The sequence below is a fragment of the Ranitomeya variabilis genome, chromosome 4, assembly GCF_051348905.1.
Source record: "Ranitomeya variabilis isolate aRanVar5 chromosome 4, aRanVar5.hap1, whole genome shotgun sequence".
Taxonomy (NCBI): Eukaryota; Metazoa; Chordata; class Amphibia; order Anura; family Dendrobatidae; genus Ranitomeya; species Ranitomeya variabilis.
This window is the reverse complement of record NC_135235.1, coordinates 648,481,120-648,496,980: the sequence shown is the minus strand read 5'-3', so window position 1 is coordinate 648,496,980 and position 15,861 is coordinate 648,481,120.

The window sequence follows — 15,861 nt, the reverse complement described above, 5'->3', positions numbered from 1 at the left end:
CCTCTCACCTATCCAAATCAGATCTCATACTTTGCACTGATGAGGTGCAAAACACAGTGTTTGCAAATTGAGATTCTGGTTTAGCTTTTATCCAAAGGCATATTGCAAGGCTCATTAAATTGTCGATACTCACTTTTAGGATCGTTGCTTCCAATACGTCACGCTAGAGTTCTAGTCCTCTTCCTCTCTGAAGAGACAATTAGTGTATCTTAAAGTCCAAAGGCTCCTTGGTCCTCAAGAAATTCCACACTATATAAGTGGGCGATATCATCTGGTCAACAACTCTCTGGGCATATTAAATACAGTAGGTGAACAAAGAATAATTAGGATGTCATTATCCTTTGTAAGCATATTGTAGGGCAAGAATAGGTAGATCAAAACAGTTCTTTGTTTTCAAAGCGTGACAGTGTCTACAGGTTAAAGGGGAGGTAGACAACTTACATCCCAAAAAGGGGTATAAAGACCCAAGTGTGACAAGGGAAAAGGATGAAAAGAGGAGATTAAAAGACTGAAGGAAGGTTGGCATTTAGGGATGGGTCCATGCGAGAGGTAAGTCATACCAAGTGGAGGACATGGCAAGGAGATGAAGGCTACCAACAATGGCATGTCCAGAAGGCACTATGTGAAGAGTTCCTTTCTGGTAACTGACTTTATGTGAATGACCTTGAGCTTAACAGGGTGGTCTGAAGTCAAACTAAATTTCATGCTAAATCCCAATTTAGTGCCATAATCTATTTTTATAATATACTTGCATTAAGAATTCCCTACAGTTCTCTAATTACACTAACTGCTAGTCTATTTATTGTACCTGTTTCCAGTGTGATGATGCTTCATTTAAGAATGCAGGTAATGTACATTTTGAGCTGTTTGGTTCTTATTTTCACTGTGTGACAGAGTCACTGGCATGGTGTATGAGGGGAGATATGTGTCACGAAGATTGCTTCCGTGATCTAGAAACTCATAAGTTCTTCTTCAGCATGCTAGGTGCTGAAGGAGTTAATTGGCAATATTATGGTATAGTTGAGTAGGTAAGAGATGGGCGGGACGCCTACTCACCATATCTCCACCTCGAGAGTGTGGCTGGGATGTTAAATGTGCAGCCAGTTTTTTTTTCTGTCAGTGTTTGGAGGGAAGAAGCCTCCAGACTGAAGCTCCTGCGAGAGCTGCCACATGTGTTTGTCCCAGAAGGTTGGAGCCATACTGGGAATGTCTTTTTATGGATTTTTTGTTTTCATTTGAGCCAGAAAGGCTGTTTTCTATTACTATTTTGGGCATATTGGTTTATGAAGCAATAAACCACCCAGAGACTTTAACCAAATGTGTTCCTGTGTCCATGTCTGGGAGCAGCTAAGTGAGCTGACCTTCCACAACCATAACAGATAAAAATAAACTATTGAGATATAACTTTTATGTTTTACATTTAGTTACATAATAATTCTGCACACATACAGGGGAAAAAAGTATTTAGTCAGCCACCAATTGTGCAAGTTTTCCCACTTAAAAAGATGGGAGAGGCCTGTACGTGATATCATGGGTAGACCACAACTATGAAATCAAAATGAGAAAACAATTCCAGAAAATTTGCACTCACAATCTCACGATACATGGCCCCATTCATTCTTTCATGTACATGGATCAGTCGTCCTGTCCCTTTGCAGAGAAACAGCCCCAAAGCATGATGTTGCCACCCCCATGCTTCACAGTAGGTATGGTGTCCTTTGGATGCAACTCAGCATTCTGTCTACTCCAAACATGACGAGTTTTGTTTCTACCAAACAGTTCTACTTTGGTTTCATCAGACCATATGACATTCTCCCAATACTCTTCTGGATAATCCAAATGCTCTCTAGCAAACTTCAGACGTGCTCGGACATGTACTGGCTTAAGCAGGGGGGCACTGCAGGATCTGAGTCCCTGGTGGAGTAGTTTGTTACTAATGGTAGCCTTTATTACGGTGGTCCCAGGTCTATGCAGGTCATTCACTAGGTCCCCCTGTGTGGTTCTGGGATTTTTGCTCACCCTTCTTGTGATAATTTTGACGCCATGGGGTGAGATCTTGTGTAGAGCCCCAGATCGAGGGAGATTATCAATGGTCTTGTATGTCTTCCATTTTCTTATTATTTCTCCCACAGTTGATTTCATTACACCAAGCTGCTTGCCTATTGCAGATTTCATCTTCCCAGCCTGGTGCAGGACTACAATTTTGTTTCTGGTATCCTTCGACAGGTCTTTGGTCTTTACCATACTGGAGCTTGGAGTGTGACTGTTTGAGGTTGTGGACAGGTGTCTTTTATACTGATAACAAGTTCAAACAGGTGCCATTACTATAGGTAATGATGAGTGGAGGACTGAGGAGCCTCTTAAAGAAGTTACAGGTCTATGAGAGCCAGAAATCTTGCATGTTGTTAGGTGACCAAATACTTATTTTTCACCATAATTTGAAAAATAAATCTTGTCAAATCAGTCAAGGTGATTTTCTGGATTTGTTTTCTTAATTTTGACTCTCATAGTTGTGGTTTACCTATGATATCAATTACAGGCCCCTCTCATCTTTTTAAGTGGGAGAACTTGCACAATTGGTGGCTGACTAAATACTTTTCCCCCCACTGTAGATATTCTCCTAAGATAAAACCTGACTTTTACTTTCTTAAATATCCTGGTTTTAGGTTTATGAACTTGTGTACAGTGTAGTCTGAATGTTGCACTCTCAAGATCTGCTAGCAGAGTCAGGAGGACTTAAAAGGCAGATCAGTTACACTGGCCAAATCCGGAAATCTTGCAAGTTTTAAAGCAGTGCTTCCAAGCTATAATCCCTCGATTTCTGGAGATGAAGAGGATTTTTAATAGGCATAAACCAATTTAACAGATTTAAAAAAAGATCCAAATACTTCATATAATTTTTTTGACCCTGTTTTATGCAAATTAGTTAATACTCACTTGCAGGTAGAAGATAGATGGAGAACTTTTTTTATCCTGTTTCTTAGTGAAAAATGAAATAAATCACTTTATTTCCATTTACATGGTCACTATCATTTCAACAAATTTTGCGGAAATTGGAAATGCAACAAAATATAAGAAATTTTGTAACATATCCCATCAGATAAATATGCGTCTTTCTCCTCTTATGAGCCACTTTGTCTCCTCAGCTGCCTTACAAACTCTTCATTCACTTTGAAAAATGACTCAAATCCACCTTGGGCATGACAAGACGTTGCAATCTCACCGAGATATCAGATAACACATGCCTAATGAAGTCTATCTAGCAGGGGAAGAGCAGAGCGAGGTACAAACACAAAATAGGCTGCTAACTTTCTAGTAAGTGTTTTAACTTTTGCTGATGCTGGATCCCCAGCATTACTGCTGAATAGTACTGTATAATGTAATCAATACAGCTGATCCTTCTGAAGAGAGAGTAAAGTAGGAATCCCTCATGTTTCTGTGTTGTGTGCTAACTGTGTTAGCAGTTAATCTCCACAATCTTTTGAGAAAAAAAAAAATTAAAGATGGAGCCTCAGCCTGTGAAAACGTGAAAAATACAGTATATAATCGTTATAAATCGTGCTATTCCTATGTAAGCACACTTCAACGGATTCTGAAAAAGTATCCTAAATCACAGTTACACCTTCAGGGGTAACCTCACTTTATTATTATTTTTTTGTCAAATGTACAAATGAACATAAGAAATTTTGTAATATAACCTATTTAACAAAGATGCATCTTCTGCCATCACAAACTTCTCGTCTGCTCTTCAACTGATCCTTCACTGTAAAACCACTGCTCAAATTTTCTTATCGGATTCTGACATCACATTTTCCAATACAAATTGCAAACTGTTCATTATTAGACATCACTGTCCACATTGGGGCTCACAAATTAAATTCCCTATCAGAACTTTTTGGACCGTGGGAGAAAACTGGAGTACCCAGAAGAAACCACGCAAACACAGGGAGACCTTACAAATCCATTGCAGATGTTGCCGTTGGTGGAATATGAACTCAACTGTTAATTTTCAAGAACATAATGTGACCTATAAAACTAAAGCTAGAATGTATGGTGTTATTTTCACCTTAATATTTATACACAAAATGGCTACCAGCTTCCCCTCAATGCCCCACTATCATAATATGTAAAGACTTAATTATCCTAGATACAAGCATATACTACAATACTACATTATTGAAAAAACACAAAAATTGAGCTTGACTTGAGTTGGTACACATGCAGCACATAAACGCATGTTCACATTGGCCATAAAACATATAAAACCTACAAGAGCAAAAATGAGCAAAGATCCTGCTGTAACTAAGTAAAATCAGAAAGTGCATCTAAAAAACACCGAGTTTTTAGTAATACTGTTTTTGATCAAAAATAGCATAAAAGCCATCCCACCAAGACAAGGTAACTCTGATCGGGACAGACCTACACTGTCTAATATTAAAAACCTTACCATGTGTCAATGTTGAACTCAGTGTATGAAAAAAAGGCAGACAAAAGAATTGGGCCCAACCAGTGGAATGACAGTCTGGGGGAGCCTTATACAAACTCCAGCTCAGAAAAGGGAGGCCACACCCCGGCTTGCACAGAATGCAGTAATTAAAAGAAAGAACACAAAAATTGAGCTTGACTTGAGTTGGTACACATGCAGCACATAAATGCATGTTCACATTGGCCAGATAACATATAAAACCTACAAGAGAAAAAATTAGCAAAAACCCTGCTATAACTAAGTAAAAAGCAAAAACATTTTCATAGCTACCAAGTCTGGATAGTGTTAAATATTAATTATTAATTGAATTATTCATATTCTCAATTATGTACTGAACACATTGCCTCTTGCTGACGTTACAAAAGCTATTTATGTATATCTAGCTCAGAGTATAAGATAACACCATATAGAGAGGACACGTGGTCTGTGAGACATATAAATAACGTCTCTTAGGAGGGAGGGGGGCTGTCACATGGGGGCTGTCACCTCCTGCCTTCACGATCATTCTCCATGGACATCACACAAGTCACACAAGGAATGAACAGCTGGTAGCCATGATTCTACTCTATGAAAGAAAGATGACTTCTACTCCATCTCAGAAACGATGAGGAACAAGCGCTGATATTAACAAATGGACAATCTGTTCGTAACTATTTCATCTATTTTTAAACTTCTTGAATGTGGTTTTTCTGTGGACAATTCAACCACTACATTTTTTATGAAAATGTCATGATATTTTTTCTTTAAGAGTAACGCACCTGGTAAATAGTCTTAAATAAAATGATTAAAGATTATTAAAGATTAAATAAATGTGCAAATAAGCATATTTAACATTGGCCAAGCCAGCCAGTTTTGATTTTTTGTGCTATTTTTGTGTGGATTTCCTTCCCCTTCCACATGGGGGAAGAGAGAAGAGCTTCGCAAGATGTTGTGCAAGTTTTCAGGAATTCCACTACAAAACTTCAAGTCACAAAGATCTCACAGAGCCTATGGGTTCGACTAACAGGTGCCATATGGATTGACAAGTAGTAGGAGTACTACAAATGTCAAACGTGCTGAAGACAGACATGCTGATGATCAGAGCCCAGCATTGTCCAACAAAGGAACTACAAGCTGAGATATTTCAAGGTAGGAAAAATGGATTTAATTTATTCATATGCTAAGTCAAGTCAGCTGGAATGTTGAAGTGTAGGTGAGAAGTCTAAAAACTTAGAAATATTTTGGCTTTCTTTATTTGCAGAATGCAAGATAGCAAATCTAAAGATAGATTCTAAGCTAATATCTAGAAAAAAAAGAAAAAGAGCAAATTAAAAATATTTTACATTTGGTTGATGTATTTCACAAGTTTGTTACAGAGAAGTCCAAAAAAGACTGTGTAGAAAGAATTTCTAGGGAAATTAATGATGTTCCCAAGATTGACTGTAATGTGGAGTGTGAGCAAGATGTGACACACGTGTCTGTAATGGCCACTCAAGGTGACCTTGTGTCTCATGATGAAAAACAAGATGGAGGAAACATAGGAGACATGACAACTGACAAAGATGATGTACACGTGACAGATGTACAAAGACCACTAAAAATAGAAGACGACTCAGAAGCCCAACTCCTTCAAACTAAATCTAGGAAAACCTTGTTAAAATTATGCAAAATCATTCCTGCATATGATGACAAAATCCATGTGTGCAGAAATTCAGAGATATTTGAGAGTTTTGCTGATAAGTTTGATTTGACTAATGAGGAGAAAAATCAGTTGTTTAAAATGTGGCTTCCAGTAACTTTTTCCAGAAGGTTCTCATTAAAAATGCAGAATGATGAGTTCCATGAAGAAATGACTGATTTAGAAAGGTTAAAAATGTTGATATTCTGTGGATTAAAAGAAAATTATCCAGATATTGATATTCTTCTAAAATTGAAGATTGGCCAGAAAGAATGTACTTTTACATTCACGTCCATATTTGAAAGGTTGTACAAAACTGTCATTACAAATTTCAATAAACAATCAATGATACATTGTTTTGTAAACAAATTTGTATTCCTAAATTTGGCATCTCGTGTTATTGCGTCACAAAAAGATTCTTTATTTGAATGTGCACAATTTCTTGATTTTTCTAGAAAACATGAGAATTTTGAAAGGAAAACAAATTATACTAAGTTTTTGAAAACAGGCAGAATTATACCTTATCAGAAATCAAAATCTCCAAAATTGACCCAAAATCACATCTATTGAAGTACGAAGAAAATTACATATTTGTTATAAGCCCTATCAAAAAATGCAGGAGTCCTCCACTGAAGTTGCTCTGAAAGGGTTAAAAGCTGAAGGTTCAGATCTCTCTGTAAGGCCGGGGTCACACTAGTGTGTTTTACGGATGTATAAGAGGTGCAGAAAATACGCATTGCACACGGTACAATGATTCTCTATGGCCCAGCTCCTATCTGGCATATTTTACGCATCAGTATTTTACGGTCTTGTACAGCCGTAGACAATCGCAGCATGCTGCGTTTGTCAGCGTATTGCGCAAAAAATATGCCAATGAAAGTCTATGGGGGTGAGAAAAATACGGAATGCACACGGACCAAGCATGTGACTTGCGAGAAATACGCAGCGGTGTTCTATAGAAAAGCCGGTAATTCAGTGCGGTGTACAGTAAAATCACACTGACAAATGTCTACACATAGTATAGGTATATATATATGTCATTGAGACACACACATATATATATTTATGTTTAATACAGCGCAAGATAGCTTAAAAGGCGGTAATTCAATTGCCGGCTTTTGCAATCTCCTTCACAAACCCGACAGGATATGAGACATGGATTACGTACAGTAAACCATCTCATATCCCTTCTTTTTTTTACATATTCCTCTTTACTAATGTTAGAAGTGTATGTATGTTAAATTTGGGGGCTCTAGCTGTTTAAATAAAGGGTTAAATCACGGAAAAAAATTGGTGTGGGCTCCCGTGCAATTTTCTCCGCCAGAGTGGGAAAGCCAGTGACTGAGGGCAGATATTAAGAGCCTAGAGAGGGACCATGGTTATTGCCCCCGGCTAAAAGCATCTGCCCCCAGCCACCCCAGAAAAGGCGCATCTGTAAGATGCGCCTATTCTGGCACTTAGCCTCTCTCTTCCCACTCCCCTGTAGCAGTGGGATATGGGGTAATTAAGGGTTAATGTCACCTTGCTATTGTAAGGGGACATTAAGCCAGGTTAATAATGGAGAGGTGTCAATTAAGACACCTATCCATTATTAATCCAATAGTACTATATGGTTAATAAAACACACACACATTAGGAAAAAGTATTTTAATGAAATAAAGACACATGGTGTTGTGATATTTTATTATACTCTCAATCCAACTGAAGACCCTTGTCACCTGTAACAAAGTTAAAAAAAAAAATCAACAATATCCCATACCTTCCGTCGTTACAGTCAATCCCACGATGTAAATCCATCTGAAGGGGTTAAATTAATTTACAAGCAGGAGCTCTGCTAATGCAGCTGTGCTCCTGCCTGTAAACATTGGGGAATTAATGGAGTGCAGGGGAACGTAGTTACCTAGACTCGCGGTGATGCGCCCCCTGCTGGCATAAACTCATATGAACTCGAGCGTGGGAAAATATTCAGAAAAGTTCCCACGCTCAAGTTCATATGAGGTTATGCCAGCAGTGGATGCAGCACTGCAAGTCTAGGTAGCTACGTTCCCCTGCTTCCATTCATTCCCCAGATTTTACAGGCAGGAGCACAGCTGCATTAGCAGAGTTCCTGGGTGTAAAATTATCTAACCCCTTCAGATGGATTTACAGTGTGGGTCAAGACTGAACGACGGAAGGTATGGGATATTGTTGTTTTTTTATTTTAACTTTGTTTCAGGTGACAAGGGTCTTCAATTGTATTGAGAGTATAATAAACTATTACAACACCATGTGTCTTTATTTCATTAAAATATTTTGTTCATAATGTGTGTGTGTTTTATTAACCATTTACCACTATTGGATTAATAATGGAAAGGTGTCTTATTGACACCTCTCCATTATTAACCTGGCTTAATGTCACCTTACAACAGCAAGGTGACATTAACCCTTAATTACCCCATATCCCACCGCTACACGGGAGTGGGAAGAGAGAGGCTAAGTGCCAGAATAGGCACGTCTTCCAGATGTGCCTTTTCTGGGGTGGTTGGGGGCAGATTTTTTTAGCCGGGAGGGCCAATAACTATGGTCCCTCTCTAGGCTATTAATATCTGCCCTCAGTCACTGGCTTTCCCACTCTGGCGGAGAAAATTGAGCGGGAGCCCACGCCAGTTTTTTCCACGATTTAACCCTTTATTTTAACAGCTAGAGCCCCACAATTTTGCACACACACACACTACTAACATTAGTAGTGAGGAATATGCAAAAAAAAGGGATATGAAATGGTTTACTGTATGTAAACCATGTCTCATATCATGTCGGGTTTGGGAAGGAGATAGCAAAAGCCGGCAATTGAATTACCGGCTTTTCTGCTATCTAGTGCTGTATTAAATATAAATATATATATATATATACATATATGACTGTATATATGTTTTCATGAATATTTCAGCCCATGGATCCATTGTATGTCCGTTTTGCAAGCTGGTGAGAAAATCTCGCCGTACGGATGCCATACGGATCACATACAGAGGTTTAAATGCGCAAAATACGCTGCCACACCCTGCCTATGGATGACATACGCATCACTATTTTGGGAACATTTCTGCGTATTAAGCATGTAAAATACTGACAGTATTTCTCTACGGTGAGTGTGACCCCGCCCTAAAACAGATGGCGGAAATTAACAGACAGAAACAGGTGAGTATAGGGGGTAGACTGAATACTCCATTAACAGAGCTCTTCAAAGAATCCATAGGTCTAAAAATGACAATTTTAAATAGAGCTTTTCAACAAATTATCGACAGAGAGTTGAGATTTGGTTTAGAAATTGGCTAAAAATGTAATTATATTATATGATGTGTAAATGAGTTATACAATGTATTATTTATTAATATGTAATTATTTTATACAATGTAATTCTGCAGTTATATATATTCATATAGTATACAGCAAATACTGTAGCATATTTGTATAAGTGGAGATTACCGTATATACTTGAGTATAAGCCAACCCGAGTATAAGCCGACCCCCTAATTTTGCCACAAAAAACTGGGAAAACTTATTGACTCGAGTATAAGCCTAGGGTGGAAAATACAGCAGCTACCGGTGAATTTCAAAAGTAAAAATAGATGCTCCATACCGTTCATTATTGCCCCAAAGGAGATTCCATATAAAGCTGTGCCATATATAATGCTCCATACCGTTGATTATTGCCCCATAGATGATCCATATATAGCTGTGCCATATAGAATGCTCTGTACCGTTCATTATGGCCCCATAGATGCTCCTTATAAAGCTGTGCCATATAGAATGCTCTGCACCCTTCATTATGGCCCCATAGATGCTCCATATAAAGCTGTGCCATATATAATGCTCTGCACCGTCCATTATGGCCCCATAGATGCTCCTTATAAAGCTGTGCCATATAGAATGCTCTGCACCATTCATTATGGCCCCATAGATGCTCCATATAAAGCTGTGCCATATATAATGCTCTGCACCATTCATAATGGCCGCATAGATGCTCCTTATAAAGCTGTGCGACATATAATGCTCTGCACCGTTCATTATGGCCCCATAGATGCCCCATATATAATGCTCTGCACCGTTCATTATGGCCCCATAGATGCTCCTTATAAAGCTGTGCCATATATAATGCTCTGCACCGTTCATTATTGCCCCATAGATGCTCCACATAAAGCTGTGCCATATATGCTCTGTAGCGTTCATTATTGCCCCATAGATGCTCCTTATAAAGCTGTGCCATATATAACGCTGCTGCTGCTGCAATAAAGAAAAAAAACATACTCACCTCTCTTGCTGCCTGCAGCTCCTCAGCTGTGAAGGAACAGATGATTGGCCTCGGGGAAACCAAAACATCCAACACCGCGGAGACACCATCACGTGTTTCTCAACGCAGTGATCCAGAACACTGCCCCCATCCCTTATGGGAAATATGCAAATGCATGTAGGATAGCTGCGGAGACACCATCACATGTTTCTCGACGCAAGCAGTGAATAGCCAGACCTTTCCCCGGGAAGGAACAACCACGGGAAGGGCAGCATCCAATAAAAGAAAACATCCAATAGAGGAAAACCACCTATGCCAAGCATGGTATCCATCCACAGACAGCTGTTTCGGGGTGTTTGCCCCTCATCAGTGTGGAGTAGGAATCTGGCTATTAGGAGCAGTGCCTAGTAAAAGGCTGTGAAGGAACAGATGATTGGCCTCGGGGAGACCAAAACATCCAACACCGCGGAGACACCATCACGTGTTTCTCAACGCAGTGATCCAGAACACTGCCCCCATCCCTTATGGGAAATATGCAAATGCATGTAGGATAGCTGCGGAGACACCATCACATGTTTCTCGACGCAAGCAGTGAATAGCCAGACCTTTCCCCGGGAAGGAACAACCACGGGAAGGGCAGCATCCAATAAAGGAAAACATCCAATAGAGGAAAACCACCTATGCCAAGCATGGTATCCATCCACAGACAGCTGTTTCGGGGTGTTTGCCCCTCATCAGTGTGGAGTAGGAATCTGGCTATTAGGAGCAGTGCCTAGTAAAAGGCTGTGAAGGAACAGATGATTGGCCTCGGGGAGACCAAAACATCCAACACCGCGGAGACACCATCACGTGTTTCTCAACGCAGTGATCCAGAACACTGCCCCCATCCCTTATGGGAAATATGCAAATGCATGTAGGATAGCTGCGGAGACACCATCACATGTTTCTCGACGCAAGCAGTGAATAGCCAGACCTTTCCCCGGGAAGGAACAACCACGGGAAGGGCAGCATCCAATAAAGGAAAACATCCAATAGAGGAAAACCACCTATGCCAAGCATGGTATCCATCCACAGACAGCTGTTTCGGGGTGTTTGCCCCTCATCAGTGTGGAGTAGGAATCTGGCTATTAGGAGCAGTGCCTAGTAAAAGGCTGTGAAGGAACAGATGATTGGCCTCGGGGAGACCAAAACATCCAACACCGCGGAGACACCATCACGTGTTTCTCAACGCAGTGATCCAGAACACTGCCCCCATCCCTTATGGGAAATAGGCAAATGCATGTAGGATAGCTGCGGAGACACCATCACATGTTTCTCGACGCAAGCAGTGAATAGCCAGACCTTTCCCCGGGAAGGAACAACCACGGGAAGGGCAGCATCCAATAAAGGAAAACATCCAATAGAGGAAAACCACCTATGCCAAGCATGGTATCCATCCACAGACAGCTGTTTCGGGGTGTTTGCCCCTCATCAGTGTGGAGTAGGAATCTGGCTATTAGGAGCAGTGCCTAGTAAAAGGCTGTGAAGGAACAGATGATTGGCCTCGGGGAGACCAAAACATCCAACACCGCGGAGACACCATCACGTGTTTCTCAACGCAGTGATCCAGAACACTGCCCCCATCCCTTATGGGAAATATGCAAATGCATGTAGGATAGCTGCGGAGACACCATCACATGTTTCTCGACGCAAGCAGTGAATAGCCGGGGAAAGGTCATCATGATGACTGTTATTTCTGTGCAGTGCAAGTGCAAGGATTCAATAAGCATAAGAAACGAAAATGGGAGTAACATGGAATCTGCAAGAAGGCCTGTCCCTCATTGTGAAGATGTGCCTGTACCTGTGTTTACCATAACTAACAGTCATCATGATGATTTTTTGGCTCTCTCCACACCATTGGAACACCAAATTTGAAGCTTTTTCTTTGTCCTTTGCTCCATTTTCGTAATAATTCGATACATGCTTTGCACACTATGTGTGGTGCCCAAAACTTGTCTTGGTCCCCAAGCATAACCCCAAAATAGGCAAAATACACTTTTTTTACGAAGTCTGTTATGTTTCTTCTATGTTTTGGCAGTGTGTATTCACCACAAATGTAACAGAATGAGTCTGGATCGTTAAGACAACTTCTTCTTGATGAGTTCATGCTTTTCACTGGAAAACAGACAACAACATAAAGTTAGTGCAAAAATCAAGCTATGAACAAACTTTTAGAACACTAATTAACACAAAACTATATTGAGAACTGCTCAGTTCAAGTACTAATCCAAAGAAATTAATGAGATGATGCGTCGCATTTACCAACAAGTGCTATAAATAAGATACCAAAAATCTCAAAAACTTGAGCCAATCTGGCAAAACTGATGACATATTCAGAATCAGCACCCCAAAAATACCCTAAATTCGATGAAATATCTTTGGCACCAAAAATGCTGTTGACCAGTGTAATTTTATGGTATTCAGTGTTTTTTTAATGGTTACATAGATGGGTACAAATCTTCAAACAAATACATGGCACAAGCTATTAAATTAATTATTTTTAATTTTGGTTTTTATAAATCAATTTTTTCATAAAATAATATTTTTTGGTAATAAGGGGGAAATGTGTTTTTGATCCTGATTACATCATCACATTCCATCAATACCTCTTCACACATTTTAATAAAGAAGAAATATTAATAAGGTACTATTGGATATAATAACATTAAGTATTATAAAAGTATTTTACTCTAATGAAGGGTATTATATGCAAAGTTACATAATTTCAATATTTTGGTACTACAAGGTTATGACAAGTATGAAAACATTTAAATGATGAAAATATTAAGGGAATGTGTAACTGAGACATAACCTCAGCATTTGTCATCAACATATAAAAGCCTTATTTTTATTCTTATTTTACATTTTTTCTCAAGGAGAAAAAAATCAATATTTAATAAAGTAATGTCTAGTACAAGAATATTGCTTCATTAAATATAGTGATCATATGGTTTCATTATAAGAAAAATGTTTCAATTCTGAGTTAAATACAACTATCTTTCACTCATTCATTCATTCATTCATTCATTCATTCATTCATTCATATATTCTTATTTTGGTTCATGGCTACACATTCTTACATATTATTGGTCAAAAAAATATAGTTTATTAATAAAGTTTTAGTAATAAAGATAGAAACACTTGTTACATAAAAGACACACTGACATCTATGATTTCAAAAAGAAATTACACCTATGACATAAAAATGTCCTATCACATGAAGAATATGGTTAATAATGTATTATTATTTATTATTATTATTTTATTTTTCGAAATATGAATTCCACATTAGTATTCTGATAATAATTATATGGATATTATTGATTGCTATGGTATGCTGTGATATTACAAGTTAGGAAAATTACCAGATTTGGTATAGAATAGGGAATGAAGACTTCAATCAAGATACTGAAGTTACATTAATAAAGACTTTTCATATTTCTAAATTCAATTGATTCTTAAAAGTTCTAAGAAGAAAAAGTCGTTATCCAGAAGTTCCACAAGGTAACAATGCTATGATTTCTGAATAATAATAGACTGTGTCAAATACAATTCATGTCATCACTAACAACCACGACTGCAGTATCCATCACTGACAACTATGAGTACAGTATCTAAACTGACAACCACAATGGGAGAGGACGATGATCCTATGATGCTAAGATGAACTATGTTATTATGTTTTTATCATGTTCCAGTGGTTTCCTATCACCTAAAAGACTTCCATGAAAGCTGGTGAACAATCAGGTAATTGTCAGGATGCTACAACCCTGACATGTGTCCTGTGCACTAAAGACTAGTTATGGTGCTATGATTAGCAGGGAAGAGTCAATTTAACCCTTGCTGTGCTGACCAAAGACGTCACACCTGTTCCAAGACCAATGCGGATGATATGGAAAGATTCCAGATCCGAGGCGAGCCAATGTAAGTCCAGGTCTTTAAAGGCGACACTGCACAGATATTAAAGCTACATTTCATTTATTAACTTTGTTTTCTCATCAACATTTGAATTTATGGACTTTGATTGAGACATGACACACAGTCTCTACAAAATCTACATGCTATCATCTATTTCAAAAGAATTATAATAAAGATTGTTTTAAAAGAACCAAGAAGAAGACATCAAGATGAAGACCAGATGACATCAGATGATGATCAGACCTGAGATGCTTCAAATATATATAGGGAAGTATAATTATATATTTTATATGAATATTAGTCATGGCTTACCACAACATTAATTTACATATCATTACGTTATTGAGTACATATAACAATATTATTATTATTTATATTATTATGAACATTAAATTATTTTGCCAAAGAAGAAGAAAGAAGATCTTATTAATATGTTTACTTTGAGGGTTCCAATCAATGTCTGTCACCCTCAAAAGGGGGAATAGTTAAATATTCATTATTAATTTAATTATTCATATTCTCAATTCTGTACTGAACACATTGCCTCTCGCTGACGTTACAAAAGCTATTTATGTATATATAGCTCAGAGTATAAGTTAACACCATATAGAGAGGACACGTGGTCTGTGAGACATATAAATAACGTCTCTTAGGAGGGAGGGGGGCTGTCACCTCCTGCCTTCACGATCATTCTCCATGGACGTCAGACATGTCACACAAGGAATGAACAGCTGGTAGCCATGATTCTACTCTGTGAAAGAAAGATGACTTCTACTCCATCTCAGAAACGATGAGGAACAAGCGCTGATATTAACAAATGGACAATCTGTTTGTAACTATTTCATCTACGGTATTTTTATGTTTTAAAATACAGATTCAAAAAGCAAAAATAAATATTCTCAGCCAGAAGCATTACTATGCCTACTTCTCCATCAAGAACACTGAAAGAATCAAAAAGATAGTGGACAAATATACTATACCACCAAAAGATGAGTACAAAGTACTCACAGACCACTATGACACTGACAATATAAAATCAATAAAGTATATTGAAAATTCATCTAAAACACATATTATACCATGTGAAGATCTCAAAAAGACTCAGTCAGAATTCTATATATAGCAGTGGTAACTTATCAGCACCTATCATATAGCATTGTAATTTTACATGTATATAAGTGCTTATCCCATATGAGGCTCACAAAGCATCCTTTAAGGTCATTATTTAATATATTGTTACCCGGATGATGAGAACTTTAACATTAGGGAAATCTTTGTAAAAATGTTAGAAATAAATCAATGCTTACCCATTCTTAGTTAAAGTGCCACTGCAAGGAACGACCCGATGCGCATTTCGCCCACGTGCTTTCTCAAGGGGAGTGTATTCCGTACCCCCACCTTACCTCATTAAATATCCCTTGTGATTTCAGACTGGCCAGTAAGCTGCTTCGCATGCGGAGACGCTCCACCATACTCACAGGTGCATCGAGTCCG